We start from the raw sequence: 18,817 nt of genomic DNA, 5'->3' as shown, positions 1-18,817 counted from the left end.
ATTCCCCTGCCCTTCTGTGTGCTCACAACCCCCAAGTTTTCCATGAACATGGAAGATACTTTGACTAGTGGAATTTGAGTAGAGGTGATATGTCACTTCCAAACTGAAATATTTTTTTCTGTCCCACTAGCTGGAATGCAGATGTAATGACAGCACCTGGAGCAGCCATGTTAGACCAGAAGCAAATAGAACAGGTGGAAGATATGACAGGTAAGAAGTGGACTCTCATCTCTGTGGAGAGACCTGCACTAACATTATATGAAAGAGAATTGAAATGGTATTGTATTTAAGATAATGTTCTTTAGGGTTTGATTACACTCGTTGAACCTGTAACTTAACACTCATATTAGAATAACTGATCTTTGTATTAGCCTTGTCTTGACATTAGGGTCTGAATGAGACAGTATCTACTGATGTATACTTAGAAGTGAGTCAAGTGACAGCCCTGCCCTCTGGAAGCTGTGCTCTAGTGTGGGATTCAGAAACTGAAGCAAGAACAAAGCCACATGGCAGGACAGCTTCAAGATCCTGTAGGAACCCTTGGGAGGGGAGCCTCAGTCAGTCCTGATCTCAGGAGGTTGCTTGAAGCAGGGACAATCCTTTCTCAGTCTCATAAATAGGCCATGGTGCCAAGTTTCATGTAAAAGTGATTTATTTCAAATTCCTTCCAGAGGGTTTTCCCTTCTGAGCCAGTGCTTAAGACATGCGTTTGAGACCTGCTTTGGGAAAATCGCAAATGCCCCAGGGCAACTAACCCAGTGGGCCAAAACTACTGAGCCTGAGTGCCCTAGAGACTGACTGATCTACATCAGGAGAAGCACAGGATTGAAAAGCCAGTGCACTGCAATTACAGAGTAGCCCCTGCTCGCTGCAAATAGAGAAGTCCTGAGCAGCAATGAAGACCTAGTGCAGCCAAAATTAAAATTTTAAAAAAAAAAAATCTCGCAGAGAAACCAGTGAGGTTTCAGGGGAAGCAGGGCATGAAAAACGATGAAACCAGTCTGGGTCTGATTTCATACAAGTCATGGAAAGGGAAGCAAGAGCCTGTTTTCACAGGGAACTTGGGATGTAAGTTGTGCATCAAACGTGCCCCAACCTAAGGCTAGGGAGCTGGGATTTCATTCTCCCATTAGCACCTCCCTCTCATCCTTCAACTAACACCCAGCTAGTGTCTTCAAGCCCTTGTATTAGATCCTCCAAAGTCAAATCATAGGTGACACTAGAAGCAAAACACTAAAGCTCAGGAAAATATAACCTCAGAAAATGTCTAGATTTCTGCACCCGTTCTGGCATATTCAGCATCATATCTGAAATCCTGCAAGTCTAAATAAATCCATGGGTCTCTACATGAAAGCATTAAAACAAAAAAACACACACACAAAAAAAAACTGCTTTTAATCTATTTAATAGTATAGTTGATTTACAGCATCGTATTAATATTAGTTGTATGAGAAACTAATTCCTTTATACATAGACATGTATCCATTCTTTCCTAGATTCTTTTCCCTTACAGAATATTACAGACTATTAAGCAGAATTCCTGGGCTGTAGAATAGGTCTTTGTTGATTATCTATTAAATAAAGTAGCATACATATATTAATCTCAAACTCTCCATTTATCCCTCTGCCACCTTTCCACATTGGTAACTATACTTATTGTTTTGATAGAAGGAAATGTCTAGGCACTTTTTGGATGAGGGTCTCTGCTTGTGAGAGTGGAGTGGCCAGGGAAAGCAAGCCTGAGAGAGACTCCTTTGAGATGATGGTAAATCTTGAGAAGGCCCTGGCCATGCAAAAAGCTGGGAGAAAAACATTTTAGATGTGGAAATAGCCCCTGCTAAGGACCAAGGTAACCAAGTTTAATGAATGGCTACCATTCCACTGTCAATCTTCCTTCCATCCTTGGAATCTGGCCTAGAGGTAAACCACCATGACCTCATCCCATGCTTCAGTTGTGAGTTAGCAGCAATGAGCCATGCCAGCCTTCACAAGAAGGGAGAACCTGGGTTATCACGAGGCTGAATATGCTCTGAACTCAGGAATGTGTCCACAAACTGGTTATCACCAGGAGCATCAGGTGCCAGGGGCACCACCAATGCCTCTGACTATCTCCATGTGCTTGTTCTCAGAAGTAGAAAGGCCAAACAACTGATAGAGTAAAGAAACAAATAATGCCTCATGTTTCATCTTGCGCTGTGTGATTCCCATGGCCCTTTGACCGCACTGCTCTCTGCCCAAAAACTCTTTCCTCTTTTGCTTTCTCAAAGGTGGCCTGTGAATAACATCAGCCCCTACTGTTAAGCCTGGTGGCTGGAACTCAACTCACAGTCAGCTGGGACCCAGAGATGCCCAGCCTTGTCCTGAGTTTCTGTCCTTGTTCTCCGACCAGATTCATAAAGCAAAGTCCCTAAAAAAACATAAGAGTGATGGTAGTTCTCTCAAGGTCTTTGAATCTCCAAGGTCTATTGGAGCATCAAAGAGAGAACATATTCCCCTGCATGCAGGCTAATCTCTGACCTCAGCCTCCCCAGCCAGGGGTTCCCTGAGGAAACATAAGACACTTGTTTAAGTTGCCAGAAGGCTGAGAAGAAAATGCTTTTCACTGTGAATGGAGGTTCATGTTTTCCAGTCACCCAAAAGTCTGTGTTGTCTGAATGAAGATTGGGAGCTCTGGGGATTCTGAGTTGGGAGTGAGTCAGTGACCACCTGCACGACAGCCTCCTAGGGTCATGACAGCTGGGGCTCCCCATGGTGCCTGGAACACAGAAGAAACAGCATGCAGTATTGCTTTCTTGCTGCTACAAGAAGGTAGGACTGCTGATAAATTCAGAACCAGACTTGAGGGGCAACGGGAAAGGATTTCCATTCTGGTGCCTACAGATCTGAGAGCTGCCCAGCAGTGGATGCAATGGATTTTTCTCTCATCTTTCCCTTCTTGGAAGTCTCCTACTCTGAGAGCCAGATTTCCTGGGTCCCAATTCTTCACTAATGTACCTACAGGTTTAGAGTGAGTCATACAACCCAAGGTTCAGTTTCCCATCTCTTGGATGAGGGAGACTGGACGTGCTCCAGAACACTTGATCCAGGATGAAGCTCAGTGCCAATCAGTGGACAAGAGGCTCAAAGGTGCCTGTTGCTGAGGATGCTGAGGCTGCCTCTGGTGGCAGGGGGCTGTAACTGTCTGGCAATGTTCATGGGTCTTGGGATCAGAATTGGGAGTGGTAGACCACTTGTCACACAGCTACTCTGACACCAACGACCTTAGAGGCCTTGCCCAGAGGAACGTACCATCATTTAGGTTCTGTGGGATGAGATCAGGTACTTAAAAGTCAGAAGTCACCCATGGGGACGTTTGTAGATTCCTCAACAGAAACCCAAATTAGGCTGATGAATCATCTCTGCCAAAAGACTCGGGGAACTAGATATGCCAGGACTCTTCAACAAGTTTTGTAGTATTTTAGATACTATTTAAAGTAGGTCATCTTTTGGATGACCTGCCATTTGCTCTCTGGCTTGAGATGATACCCACAGTTAGAGTGGAATCAAAGGGCTCTGGGGGAGGTGGTCCCTCTCCATGTGACTCAGTCGGAGTGAGTACAGCTCTCTCCCTTTCACATCTGGAGCAAGAATTCCCTCAGGAATGACGTGACCTCCAAGTTTAAACAAAAGACTCAGGTAGGTCTGGCCCTCAGGTAGGCGCTATTCTTTTCCCAGTGCTTCTTCTTTCCCTCCTGCGTCCTGTGCAAGCTGCCCACCTCCTGGTTCCAGGGTTCTGAATTCCTCCTCTCTTCTCTTGCAAATATCCATGCAGTCCCACTTGTGGCTTCCTCTCTACCCTGGCCCAATCCCTCACATGCAGATGGCACTAGAGAAGGGAAAACCAAGGACAGGTCTGCCCAGATCATTCTTTCTAAAAATGCCCATGTTCTTTCTGCTTCTAGACCCTGTCCTGAATCACTAACATCTCCAGCTAGTTGACTCAGATTAGCAGGGTAATGGAGATGCAGATGGCGGGGCAGGGTGGGGGGAGGCGGTGGGTGGTTGTGGTGGTCGTGGTAAAGTTCTCAGGTGTGGGGGACGGTTTTCAGATGACAAGAGATGAGTTTGAGTAAGGAGCATGTGGTCCTCCAATCATTCATTCACTGGGGACCTTCCTGAATCTGCAATCTTGTATTCCTCAGGTTATCTCTAAGACAGAAATTTCAAAATGGACTTTCTATAAACTTACTACAAAACGATTTCAAACATAACAAATATAATAAAGAAGAGTATCATAAAGGCTATGTTTTATCATTTTGGCATCAATAAGTACAAAACTAACCTCATAGTCCCACCGGTTGTAATTGACTGGAGACTATGCAACATCAAGTGGGTGGCCAATTGAGTTCCCGGTGAAGACATTCTTGACTTGCATTAGTCTTTCTCTTCTTGCTATCTTCTCACATGTGGTGGTTGAAGGGAAGGAGGAAGAGGGAGAATAAGAGAGGAAAATAGAGAGAGGCTAATCCCATCATGAGGGACCACCATCAAAAGCCATGTCAACCTGGGTATTTCCCAAACGCCCTACTTCCTAATACCAAAACATTGGGAGTCAAGGGTGGACACAACTCTACCCATAGCAACTACACAGATCTGTTTGTAATTCAAGACAGAAAATCATTCCATTCTCTTTTTTACTTTTTATTCATTTTTCCTGAAGTATTTTAGGGACTAGATGAACAATTCACAAAATGTACATAAATGAGTATTTGGGGTTAAACAATAGAATGTTTAAAAAATGCACTTTGTTCCCAATAAAATTAACATCTAATATCCAGTCCATGTACAAATTTCCCTGATTCTCAAAAAGCAGTTTTCACAATTTATTGAAAGAATGTAGTCGTATGTTGCACTTGGTTGTTCTCCTTTAGGATGAAACAACTGTTCCTCTCCCAATTGTAATGACATTCATTTGTTCAGAAACTGGGCGGTTGCAGGGTGGATTATCTTACAGAGTGTCCCACTATTGGGTTTAGAGCACGAGTGCACAATACCAGCACAGTGGGTCAGGACCAGTACCAGTCCTTGGTATATTAGGAACCGGACCTCCACAGGAGGTGAGTTGCAGGCCAGTGAGTGAGACTTCATCTGTATTATAGCCGCTCCCCATCACTCTCTCATCACTTCCTAATCGACAGTCTAGCTTGTTTTCCTGGAACTGTTTGTAGATACATAACCTATGCTTAATAGAAAAAAAATAGCATAAATATTGATGATTATTTTCCTTTATCAGTGCTCAGAATGGTGAGTTGATGCCCTAGCAATCTATCACAGAGTAATAAGATGTTGCCTATTAACATCTGGACACATTTGGCCTGCTTAAAATTCAATATTAAAAAATTAAGATCATGGGATCCAGCCTCATCCTTCATGGTAAATAGAAGGAGAAAAGGTGGAAGCAGTGACAGATTTCTTCATCTTACCTTCCAAAACCACTGTGGATGCCCCTGCAACCATGAAATCAGAGGACGTTTTCTTCTTGGTAGGAAAGCTATGAGAAACATAAACAGTGTGTTGAGAAGCAGAAACATCACTCTGCCCAACAAACTGGTAGATGTTTGGCCTTTTCATTTGGATCCTTAAACTTTCTGTCCAGTCCCCATTGGGCTTTGAAGTGCCTTAGCTTTCTGGTCCTTCACGATTCCCAAGATTATTTTGTGCACTTCTTTACCCAGTCCTGAAATCAGCCATCTCTTTAAGAATCCATGCATCGTTGGATGGGAAATGTATTTAGAAGATACATGAGAGGCCTCTGAATAGTCATTGTTATCCAGTTGTCATTGCTTGTAGGCTTGCATTGGTCAGAGTAAGAAGTACACATTTTCCTTAAAAAATAAAGTAAAAAGGAATATAATCAGTTGGTACAAACTTATGCTTTCAGTTCAAGATTTAAGACAGCAGGATTTGAATTAAACTTCTTTTGGTTACCTGTGAACCTCTTTTTCTAGCCACTGAAAGGCTTATTTCAGAACGTTAGTTTTAGTTATTGTCTTGCTTTTACCTGTTAACATGCATATGATTCTGTCATAATAACAGAAGTTATGAGGAACAATTAGTTGTTGAATAAAGTTTCAGATTTCTTTCCTGTTTTTCTTTTTATTTTCTTTGGTTTTGTTTTGGACAGGCCATATTTTTGTTTTTCCTTAAAAGATATTCCACTCTGAATATAGTCATAATTCTGAATTTTAAAGCTACTTAAGTAATGTGTTGTTATGGGCAGCTAGTCAACTTGCTGCAATTAGATTGATCAGTCTCTTTGTTCTCATTTGTTCAGTTCAGTTCAGTCCTTTCAGTGGTGTCCGTCTCTTTGCAACACCATGGACTGCAACATTCCAGGCTTCGTATCCATCACCAACTCTCGGAGCTTACTCAAGCTCATGTCCATCGACTTGGTGATGCCATCCAACCATCTCATTCTGTCTTCCATTTCTCTTCCTGCCTTCAAGCTTTCCTAACATCAGGGTCTTTTCCAATGAGTCAGGTGTTCCTATCAGGTGGGCAAATAATTGGAGCTTCAGCTTCAGCATCAGTCTTTCCAGTGAATATTCAGGACTGATTGTGTTTTAGGATGGACTGCTTTGATCTCCTTGCAGTCCAAGGGACTCTCAAGAGTTTTCTCCAAAACCATAGTTCAAAGGGCGCATATGTGTGTCATTTGTCAGTGATGTCACTTTCCCCCTTTTGGGATTTAACCACCAGAACTGAATTTAAACAACATGCAAAAATGAGGATTAAGTCACAGTGCCCCATCTAAACACACCTGGCAAAAGGAGAGGCTCCTGTTGTATTCAGAGGACAGGCATGGATAGATCTCATGCAGGAATAGGCCCTGGAGGCTTGGTTGAGTCATTAAACACGATTGTCATTACTTTGGCTGCCACAGTAGTTTTGTCTTCTTTGATTGGGAAGACATTTCAAAATTATTTTTTGTATGTTTGGTTTGGCAGACAAAATTTTTCATAACAAAAACCCTATGGGGAAATTATATCAGATATATATCCATTTATCTTCAGCAGTTAAATTTTGTTGGTTTGTATGTCCCTGGTGATCTTCCTTTATAAATAGAAAGGAAACACACATGCTCAGTATGCATTCAGTCTCTTTGTAAATCAACCAACATGAATTAAATTTCTCTCTGTCCCCACTGCACTCCAAACTATAGGCGAGAAATAAAAACCTGCAGAGACTGAACGCTGTTTCCAGCACATCGCTGTGGAGATTTCATTCCCACTGTTTTTTTTTTTTTTTTTTTCTTGGAAAAAAAATAGTTACTAATGTTAAAATCAGTAGATTGTAGATAAATATCCAAATTTCTGATTCTCTTGAAAACATGGCCAACTAACCTGCTTTCCAGCATGGGAAAAGTGGAGGAAATGCTGCTCCCAGTGGCAAGGCCTGTGTGGTCCAGGGCTCAACATGGCCACCTAGTCCTAGTATCATATCTCCTGCCTCCTGGGACCATTATTTTGTGAGAACTAAACTGCTAGGTCTCTTAAGTTGAAGATTACTTTGTCTTCATCAACATTGACTTTGAAGCCTTTAACCCAGAATCCAGCATACAGTTCTTCCTTGTACGTTTTTTGGATGATATAAAATATCTTGTGGATGCATCTGACATTTCTTCCAATATTGAAACCATGCAATTGAAGTACTGCTCTGCCCTAAATCTTTGATGCAGCCTGGCATCATAGTCGCCCATGATGTCTGCCATCAGACCCACTACCTAAAGCCAGTTGTATGTGCCTGGGCTGTCCCTGAAGTCTTCACTTTGCCATTTGACAACTTATCCACCTAGCAATCTCCTCACCAATGAAGACAGCAATGCATATCTCATGAAGTGGCTAGGAAGATGACATGAAACCAAGAATGTTGAGCATGGCCCTTAATATCCATTTTTATGATGTTCTTAGCAGTATTTTCTCCATCTAGGCAAGGTTCTTCATTTTCTGAGATGTCCATGCAGATCAGTATGTTTTTCCAGCCAACCTTCAAAGAAGAGCTTACAGTTCAATTCTCTGTATTATGTAAACCTTCAAAGTCCACTCACCAAGGACACTGATGAAGATAAAGATTTTATCGAGACCTTTGTTTTTTTCAGACCTATTATTGGCCTAAAGGGCTAAACTAAGGCATGTCAGAGCATATATATCACTAGGGGTTCCCAGTCACCACTACATGCTAAGAACCTGAACTTCCCTGAGTACTTGGAGCCAGGAAAGAAGCATGAAGTGGCTTGTGCTCCTTGACCTGGTGGCCTTCTCAGATTGCAGAGTCATGTAAGTATGGAGACTATAAGCCACATCATCTTCCTTTCTGTGATTTTTCTTTTCAACTCATTATTCTTCTACTCATCAGGTTTAGAGGAATGGAATATTTCCCTGACAATCTTAAAGTTCAACCCCTAAATATTGATAAGTACCTTGCTATTGGAATTGTGGGACCCAAAATTCTTGGTGTAGATTTGCATAGTTACACAACTCTGGGGTCCAGTCATGTCATGACCTATTGGAATTGGAACTCCTTGCAATTGTTGAGTGCACAGTCAATGCAGATGTAGGTGTGGCCCTGGGGAATAGCACTTTTCTAGGTTTTATTTAGCATGTTCTTTGTTCCCTCTCTACTTCAGTGTGTATATCTCTATGTCTGCATGTCTGTATCACTATCATTTGTCTCTCCATCCCTTTGGAAGTTTCTGTGAATGTATTCCTCTCTGTGGTGTTTTCTTTTAAATTTTCTTTTAATTTTCTACATTTCCTGAACGTGTTCCCAATCTCCTGGATTCTTCTTTTAACTCTCCTTCTCTTTCAACATGAGAAAGATGCGGAGAGCTATTTATACACTGTTTTATATCTGACAATCAGTGTGACCACAGCCATTCACAAGCCTCTTGCATTTCAAATTCCTCCCTTGTAAAAGAGGATAGGAATCCCCCTTCTACCTCCTTCCCTGAGCTTCTATGGGAAGGGTACAGTGGGGTGGCAACAGCAATGCTAGTGGTTGTCATTGTTGAGACTTCCTATTTATCAGGCACTTTATATCCATCACTTCACTTATCCCCAAGATATCCTATTTGAAGAGTTTGACTCATTACATTCCACCATTATACTGAAGGGGAGAATGAGACCACACATGGTCATATGGCTTATCCAACATTACAGAACAGAATCTTTATTTAAACCTATATTCAAGTCATTTCCAGGAATATGCATAAAATTCTTATAATAAGATGACTTATAAAAATGAGTGGAAAGCACACAGTACCGTTAGTAAGACAATTATATCTTAACACTGACAGTTAATTGTAGCATCTTTTTTGTTTTCTTTCTCAAAAGTTTGGTGAAAGAATATCTCTAAGGTATTCACCCCCTGAGGAACATCATGGATGTGAGTGTTTTAGGAGGATGGTGCTCCACAGTGCCACCTGACGCTCTAACCTAGCACTGGGGCTCATCTGGAGATGCCACGTGGGATGTTGGGGTTGGGGCTCCTGCAGGAGGCAGAAACACTGGGCAAAAGGGGCCCCACAGAGGAGAAGGCACTCTCATCCTCAACTGTTGGTTTTAGTGACTGGGCCCAGAAATTACCAGGTGGCAGGTAAACATCCATTTCTGTGTCAAAGATGTGTCATTAGTTTGAGGGAGATTGTTCCTTCTGAGCATTAGGCAATGATGACCCACTACAGTATTCTTGCCTGGAAAAACCCCAAAACAGAGAGGCCTGTTAGGCTGCAGTCAATGGGGTTGCTAAGAGTCGGACACGACTGAGTGACTTCACTTTCATTTTTCACTTTCCTGAATTGGAGAAGGAAATGGCAACCCACTCAAGTGTTCTTTCCTGGAGAATTCCAGGGATGGTGGAGCATGGTGGGTTGCTGTTTATGGGGGTGCACAGAATCAGACACGACTGAAGCGACTTAGCAGCGGCAGCAGCAGCAGCAGCTCTTCTGAACTAAGGGAGTCAACTAGTTACAGATGAAGAATGAACCATCTCTGATCAGAAGTTAGAACAAACTGCAAACCAACTGTGAATAACCAGGCAGAAGAATTCAGTTTCCACAGATGTAAGAACCACAGCAGTATGAAGTTACTGAACGCATATTCCGTGTAAGGCCATAAGAATCTAACACAATGCTTACTGTTTTTAGATTAGAAAAAGGGCTTATTTGTCTTCAAGAATGCCCATGTCAGCCTGAGAGATTAGAAAACAGTGAATACATGGCAAATGAAAGGGTCACTTGTGTGGTGTTGCTCGAATGTGGTCTGAGTTTAGAGTTAGTACCTGGGGTTGATAAGAAGGACCTCCTGGAGAAGGGGGTGCTAAGGCTGCGTTTGAAAAGACTACATAATTTTTCAAATGAAGGCACCAGGACTTCCCTGGGTGTCCAACGTTCCTGGAGGTCCAGTGGTTATGCCTCTGTGCTTCCAATGCCAGAGGTATCATTTCAATGCCTGGTCATAGAATCAATATCCTGCATACAATGTAGCACAGGGAAAAAAAATAAAATGCAAGCACCTCTGTGACAAAAAGGCTGTGAGCTTCACAGTGGTTGCAAAGTGATCTCAAGAGATATATGACACCCAGAGGAAGACATCAGTGTGGGAACAGAAGATAGCCAGGTCTGCACTAACCCACTCCCTCTTTCTCCAGGTAGATGCTCTACATTAGTTCCAGGTTATCTTTGACACAGGCTCATCTGACTTGTGTGTGCCCTCCCTCTTTCGCGCCCATCTAGCTTGTTGTGAGTACAGACACCCCGTACCCGGACCATCCTTCACTTGCCCCGCTGCCCTGTTTCCACCCTTGGCACCTGATGACACTCATCTTTGGGTCTGCAGCTACACAAGTTGGGTTCAGACATTACAAGTCTTCCACCTTCTGGCCTACCCAAAAGACCTTCAGGATTACCTATGGATCTGGAAGCATGAATTGATTTCTTGCTTATGACAACATTTGGGTAACGTGTAAAGAGAAGCTGAATCAGGATTGGCTATGCAGTGACCCCTGCTTGCAAAACAGATTCAGGACCTTCTGGCAGGACCCTTCCTATCCTAACTCCCATGGACATTGACCATCTTACCCACAGGATCCTGTCCCTGGGGAGGCAGTGCCTGTGGTGACACACGAGCAAACGGATTAGCTAACCCAGAGGGTGGCTTGAGGTGTGGACTTGCAGGTCCTCTGCCCATGAGCAGTTCAAGATTCAGTTTGCTGGGAGCAAGAAGACAGGAAAAAAACACCCACTTTTATATTCACAGACTGTTCCAGCCATTTTCAGGTGATAACTTGTTTAATTCTGCAACAACCCCACAAAGCAGTTACTCTGATTAGCTCATGAGACATATGAGGAAACTGAGGTCCAGACAGCAAGGGCCTTGCTGGGAGCACACATTGATAAAAGGCGGAGTTAGGCTGGCTTTTCAGGACTGAAGTTGCTGTGGGGTGTTTGGGGATCGGATAAAACTGATCTGGGGACCCTGGGTGCAGTCAAGGCCTTCAGGTATCCAGAGTGGGAAACTGGAGGCCTGAGAAGTCAAGGGGCCTGATAAATGAGTTCTTACTCTAGAGGACCCTCAGAGTCTAATAAACCTATGGCTTGCCTCCCCCCAAATACTTGAGCAGTTCGCCTCTCTTTCTGTCTCATACACACTCACAGAAATAAACACATATCCCCAAAAGTGAATCCCCCAGGCAGCAATTTCATAGAACCCTGCAAGCAAGATTGTGTTTTTGCCTTGTCTTCTTGGACAGATGCAGAATCCACAGTACATTACAGAGAACACAGTCCATTCCAGTCATTAAGTCACAGTGATGCCAAAGAGAAGGCGATCTTGCTCTCAATTGTTTTGTCCATAAGGTGGAACCAATGGGGCCTGGCCTGACTCTTGCTTGCCCCACCTGGACAGAAGCCACGAGGCCAATCTGAATCACTCAGGTGGTGTTTTTCAGAGGGGCAAATATTTTAAAATTCACAGCCTCTCTCAAATGGAACCCAAATTCCCCTTCCACCTTGCTCTAACCATCTGTGGGCAACCAAAGACAGAGCCCAGCATCAATTCTTCTCTGAGGATCTAATGGCAATGCACCCCAGCCCAGTTCTAGCCCCACCTCACGTATCTGTAAGTGGGATCACTCTTCTCTCCCACAGATTGGGGACCTTGTAAGTACTGACCAGCAATTTGGTCTAAGCGTGGCGGAATACGAGTTTTACGGCAGAAGATATGATGGCGTCTTGGGCTTGAACCATCCGAACATATCCTCTCTGGAACCATGCCCATATTTTACAAGCTGAAGAATGAAGGTGCCATTTCTGAGCCTGTTTTTGCCTTCTACTTGAGCAAGTATGTCTGAGATGGACAATTCCTTTCTCTAAATTAACTGTAAGATATTTTCAGTTGCACAAAAGTTATAGAACACTTGATAAAGAAGTATCCTATGAGTAATATAACCAAGGATAACTGTGGCCCCAGGGCCCTACCTGGCTTCATCACTGGCTTTTTAAATAAAATTTTATTGGAACACAACCCTATTCCTGGGCTCAAGACCAGTAACTTGGTGTAGCTGGGTGAGTTATGAGAGAGGCTAATGGAAGGCAACAGGAAATAATTTGGCGGAAAAAGCAATATGACTTGCCTATGAGTTTGATAAGGAAGGAAGGAGAAGGATGGTGTATATCTTTCCTTCCTCATTAGCGTTTAAACAGAGCCCAGGACCAACTACCCCATTTGTGTAGCCAGTGAAAAATGAAACTGTGGGATACAAAAGTGTGGGACTCCTCGTTCAAGAAATATTAGGCATTTGAAGGCAGGGAGAGCAGAGGTGGGGTCCCTTCTGAGTGTGGGGCCCTTTGGACAGTGGTCAAAGGCCAGTGGAGCCAACTCTGTGTGACCTGAACCCACACCATTAGAAGTCCCAGGCCTTGATTTTCCTGAAAAATGTCAAGATGGACAATGGGAAAGCCAAATACTTCAGCACCATGTCCTCTGAGGTTGTCTGAGCACTCAGGTTGCTGGAGGTCCAGGGCATCTTTCAAAGACATAGTGGGTGGAGCTCAGACAAGTGATTCAGCTTCTAACCTCCTCTGTGCCACTCGTGAGACTAACAGACCTCAGTCTAGATCTCTATCTCTCCTAGAGCTATTTATGCATCTGTATATGGGGACCTTATTAGGGCCTTGATGGGTGGACAAGCACAGCTCTCAGACAGTGCTGTTGTTGCTGTCCTCCAAGGTTTTCCCCCTCACTCCTCTCTACAGAGATGAGTGGGAAGGCAGTGTGGTGATGTTCGGTGGGGTGGACCACCGCTACTACAAGCGAGAGCTCAGCTGGGTACCATTGATCCAAAAGGGTGACTAGATTTTACGTATGGACCGGTAAGCCACTCCCTCTGAGGGTCAGCCCAAGCAATGGTCCCACTACTGTACGTGGACACAGGCAGACACACACAAATGCATTCTCAGACACACAGACATATACACCACCTTCTACGACAGAGACAGACACACAGACACGTGGAAACACACAAGCAGACACACATAAACATACACATTAATACATAAAAACATGCATAGCTAGTCAGAGAAACACAAGCACACACAGAGGCACATGCAAACACACATACAAACAAAGACACAAGCACATAAATACACAAACAACCCATATGTTCGTAATCCTCATGGGTTAAAAGGTCCCCATGGTCCTAAAGGGCACCAGAGAGGTATGTGTAGCTCTGAGAAGGCTACATCCACTGCCCTTTGAGATGGGGAGCATGGTTAGAGGACTCTACAGTGTGGTGAACAGAGGATCAGGGAGAATATCTCCAGTCAGAACAGAGTTATGATAAGATGACCGACTGTCGAAGGCTACCTAGGACATAGGAAATTCTCAGTAAAGATAAATGTCAGTTAAAAAACAGGGACAGTCCTGAGAAAATGGGGAAAATTGGTTTTCTTAGGGTGCAGCTACCCAGCAGTGGAGAGACGTTGGCTGCAGTCTTAAGACGTGAAAGCAACTAAAAAAAAAGACACTCCAAGTTCTTGGGCACCCAGTGGGGCAGGGGCTATTACAGAGAATCAGGGAGGTGGGATCCAGGAGTGACCTGAGGACAGGAGGCATACTTGATAGGCTTCTGTGGGATACCCTCAGATAAAAGCTGACCTCTCCTTTGGAGTTTCTATGGGCTACTCATGTATTTCCTGGGCAGGGTCTCAGGGTCTGAGCTGGTTGCAGGAGCAGTGCTGGGAGACACCCTCTCCCAGAGGAGCCCCTCTCTACCCCTACTATGAGAATCTGCTGCCCCTGCGAATCTCTATCTTCACTCTGTGTGCAACCCTTTATTTGTTCCCCACCAGATACAGCTCTCTGGAGGTTTCTTATTGTTTTCTAAGTCTTCATTCACTCATTGAACAGACAAGCTTTGGGCATCCACTCTGTGCCAGGCACTTGAGGGAGGCAAGGAGAATAAAACTCTCCCTCACATCTAAGAAGGTAGATGTACATGAAGTGACTTGCCCACATAATGAATTTTGACTTTGGTCCATGCTAGACATGAAGAAGAGAAGGCACTGGCAACCCACTAAAAGGCGGAGCCTGGTGGGCTGCCATCTATGGGGTCACACAGAGTTGGACACGACTGAAGCGACTTAGCAGCAGCAGCAGCAACAGGTATGAGGAAGTGTCTACAGAGACTATGAAGGAAGGAGACTGATCAACACCGGGGGAACAATTTCCCTGAAACCATGACAATTAAGCTGGAATCTGGAAGATGAGAGGAAATTTGCTAGTCAAAGGGAAGGGGACTCCTATAGGAAGGAAGACCAGACTGTGTCAAGGTGCAAAAGAGCCTGGTGTATTCAAGTACTGCATTCAAGAATGTCAAGGAAGGCATCATGTCGGGAGCAAAGGAAAAGAGGGCAGGAGACAAATGGTTGTTTAGGAGACAGTCAGGAAGGGGGCAGCTCTGGGGAGACTCAACCTGACCTTGATCCCTGCTTTGTCACACTGTCTCTCAGCATCTCCAAGAAATGAAAGGTTATTGCTTGTTCTGGTGGCTGTGAAGCCCTTGTGGATACTGTGATATCCCTGATCCTTGGCCCAAGAACACTGGTCAAAAACATCCAGAAACTTATCAGTGCCACACCACAGAGTTCTGTGGTGAAGGGCCATGCCTCAGGGTTACCTTCAGTCTCCACGCGCAAGAAAGGATCCCCAGGGCCAACCTCTCTCCCTCTCTCTCTAACAGCACTACGTTTCATGTTCTGCAGTCAATATCCTGTCCTCTATTATCCTCACCATCAATAGTATCAGCTACCCAGGCCCAGCTCATGCCTACATCCTCAAGGTGAGGGGAGAAGCCTGAGGGGTGGTTCTCAAATAGGAACCTGGAACAACACTTGGCCTGCTGCTGGGAGAAGGGCGCCCTCTGCAGGCCATCTCGCACTATTGCAGATGCTGCTGAGGCCTTCGGCTGGGCCAGAGCCTCCCACAACATGAACTAGGTGAGAGTAAAGGGCCGACTGGGACACTGATCATCCTGAAATCAATGTGGAGACACCACGCCATGCTGGCATGGTGGGAATCACAAGCAGAGGGGAACACTCAGGTCCTCAGTTTTCAAATAGCTTCAATTCAATCTGAACCCTCAGATGGATGAACATGGAAAGTCAGCTCTAGCAGTCCCTGAATAAGTCATGTGACAAGGAGAATGGCTGGGGATAGTCCCAGTGTGCTGTCCCACCATAGGGATTAACAGTCTCCTTTCCCTACCTTCAGTTTTCCTGGTTTGGATGATAAATTACGTGGTCACCCTAGTTCTCAGATGCATCTTCCCATAGCTATGGGTGCCCCCTTTGTGAGTCAGGCTACCCGACCCCTCTGTTAGGAGGATGGATGCTAATGTGAATAAACCATTCACAGTGACTGCTCAGCCCCTGCACAGGGTGGAAGCCTTATGTCAGCTGCCTAGGGGCAGAGCTTGCTGATGGTCTCAAAGAAGGCTTTGAGGAAGGGAGGGAATTCCAGGAATTCTAAAACTGTAAACTCATGGAGCCATATGGAGGGTTGCTTGGTTCTAGGCAAAAGTGCACTGGATTCCAAGCAAATGGCATCCCAAGATGCTCTGCATTGGGCCACTGGGGACTTACTTGGGGTGATGAGGACTATAGACTGACCGGTGGGTATGGAGAACCAGAATACGTTACCCACCGAAGCCTGAAGGGGCCCAGGAAGGTGAGTACCAGCTGAAGGAGGATTCCCAGAGTTCCTAAGTAAAGTCTTCAAGAACGTGTTGTGGGGACTGCTCTATATAAGGTAGCACAGGGAACTCCACTTAATTATATGACAACTTGGATGGGAGGGGTATTTTGGGGACCAGAATACATGGATACATGTGGTTGAGTCTGTTTACAATCCATCTGAAACTCATAATATTGTTAACCAGCTATACTCCAATACAAAATAAAAATTTTTAATGAAGTATGGATTTTGCGGATGCAGGTGGAGAACCAGCATTCTCTGAAGAGAAAACAAGGAGCAGGAGTCAGAAGTAAAGAAACAGGGAAAGAGGAGAACTATGGACACTCTTTTTCTTTTCTAAAATTTTTATTGAAGTGTGGCTAATCTTCAGTGTTGCGTTAAGTTCTGATGCACAGCAATGTGACTCAGTTATACACATACAGAAATATATATTATTTTCTTATTCTTTTTCATACGGTTTATGACTGGATAGTTAATATATTTCCTTATAGTCTACATTAGGACTTTGTTGTTTATCATTCCTCTGTATCCCCAACTCCAGTCCTTCGCTCCCCTATACCCTTCCTCATGGCAACCTCATGTCTTGGCTCTTTTTGGTTGTGGATGAACTCTCATATCCCCTAGAAACTCCCTTGATACTTACCAAAAGAGGGAAATAAAATCAAGAATTGTGCTAGGTCTAGATATTTGTGGGAGTATCTTATAGGGGCTGAGCCTGACTGGTGTGTGTCTCTGACTCCCCCACAATTCTAAAGGCCACTGCTATACCACCTTTAAAGAGAACACAGTGAGGACATCTAGAGAGACCTGGATCCTGGGTAACATCTTCCTGAGACTGTGTTTCTCAGTCTTTGATGGAGGGAATGACAAGATTGGCCTGGCATAGGCAGTATAAATGCTTGGTGTGGTTCAGGAATCAGTAAGGGCACTCCAAGCAAACATTAAATCACACGTAGGGTACTCCTGCTCAGGATGCTTGTGAACTGTATTTGCTGGTCTGCACACCCTATTTTCAGTAAAGAATGAAGATTTTCACTCGTAATGCTGCTGAAACAAACAGGTGCCTCCGTTTGTGTCTGGGAGGGGTACAATGATTGGGAAGGATCTAGAACAAAGTCTGAATCACAGTTGAGAGGAGCCCACCTCCAACTGGCTTCAAGGAAAGGGGAGACTCTCTGAAATGATTCTGCAAATCCAGGACACACGACTCAGAGCAAATATAAAGATCTCAGTGACCAGACCCAAGAAATTAGAAGTCATCAGTTCTCTATTTCACACCCTCACTCTTTCATTCCCTCTTCTTTGATGGTCTGAGCCTGCAACTTTCTTTCCAAAGATTCTACAACTAGTTAGGGAGTCCAAACTACCTGCCCCAGGTTTTTATATCCTGAAGACATTTCCAATAATGAAAGAAAAGATTGAAGATATCAGAATTCAAGGGTGTTCTCTGAATGACTTACCTCAGATCACATGTGGAGTCCTAGATCACCCATCCTGGCAGGGCCATGGGGTCCTATGACTGGCTTTACATGCTCTTGGGGTCTGACCCAGCAGCACACATGATTGTCAATTCCCTCCAGAACTACATGACTGAAGCTGGGAAGAGGAGGCTCAAAGAAAGTGGGAGATGGTCTAGGCCATGAAAGAGTTTGTGATGACCCACCGACTCCACCACCTCCTCATTCAGAGGGCTTATAAGGGGTAATGAAATAGACTTTCTTCATCCCATCTCAGATGATCTTATCACTGGGCGTCACCTCCAGGGGAGTTTAAGTGAGGTACTTCATGGAGAGCTGGTTCCCTTTTGTCCCATACCCAGTCACCAGCTCTCTGCCACATATGCCTGCTCTCTTCTTTATAGTCCTACTTGGTAAGTGATAGCCCCAGTGGATCCCAGAGGCATCTCCCTCCTCCAGGGCCCAGAATGCCCCTTCCTTGGCCTCCAATGCTGCTGGGAGAATGCAACGGATGTATCAGGAACCCAGGGAACACAGAGCCTTCAGCCTTTCTGAGCTTCTCCATGGGTGGGGCTATAAACTGTTTGCTTGGAGCTGCCATGGTTAGGCACTTTTGCAGTGGAAGTATCTGTTCTTTCCACTTAGACGCCCTCAGTAGTTGCCTCAGCTGAAACAGCAGCAGTCAGATGTTGATTTCCTCTCAGATTGACTGGTTTGATCTCCTTGTTGTATAAGGGACTCTCAAGTATTTTCTCAAGCACCACTGTTCAAAAGCTCAATTCTTTGGCATTCACCCTTTCTAATGGTCCAGAGTTCACATCTGTACCTGTTTACTGGAAAAACCATAGCTTTGACACTACAGACCTCTATAGCAAAGTGTGTCTCTGCTTTTTAATACTCTGTGCAGATTTTTCATAGCCTTTCTTCCTTCAAGGAGCAAGTGTGTGTTTATTTTGTGGCTGCAGTCAAGGTCCATAGTGATTTTTGAGCCCAAGAAAATAAAATCTGCCACTGTTTACACTTTTCCATCATCTATATGCCATGAAGTGGTGGGACTGGATGCCATAAATG

The 18,817-nt window shown here is 44.4% G+C and overlaps 1 protein-coding gene and 1 pseudogene across 1 annotated transcript in view; both read left to right on the top strand.

Annotated features, from left to right (window-relative positions):
• PAG3 (pregnancy-associated glycoprotein 3) overlaps positions 1 to 18,817 on the top strand; it is a 928,325-nt gene that overhangs the window by 498,198 nt on the left and 411,310 nt on the right.
• LOC114110085 (pregnancy-associated glycoprotein 1-like) lies at positions 147 to 17,184 on the top strand (annotated as a pseudogene).

This window comes from Ovis aries, unplaced genomic scaffold, assembly GCF_016772045.2.
Source record: "Ovis aries strain OAR_USU_Benz2616 breed Rambouillet unplaced genomic scaffold, ARS-UI_Ramb_v3.0 scaffold_87, whole genome shotgun sequence".
NCBI lineage: Eukaryota > Metazoa > Chordata > Mammalia > Artiodactyla > Bovidae > Ovis > Ovis aries.
The sequence above is the reverse complement of the archived record's forward strand: the minus strand, read 5'-3'. Positions and strand labels throughout refer to the sequence as shown.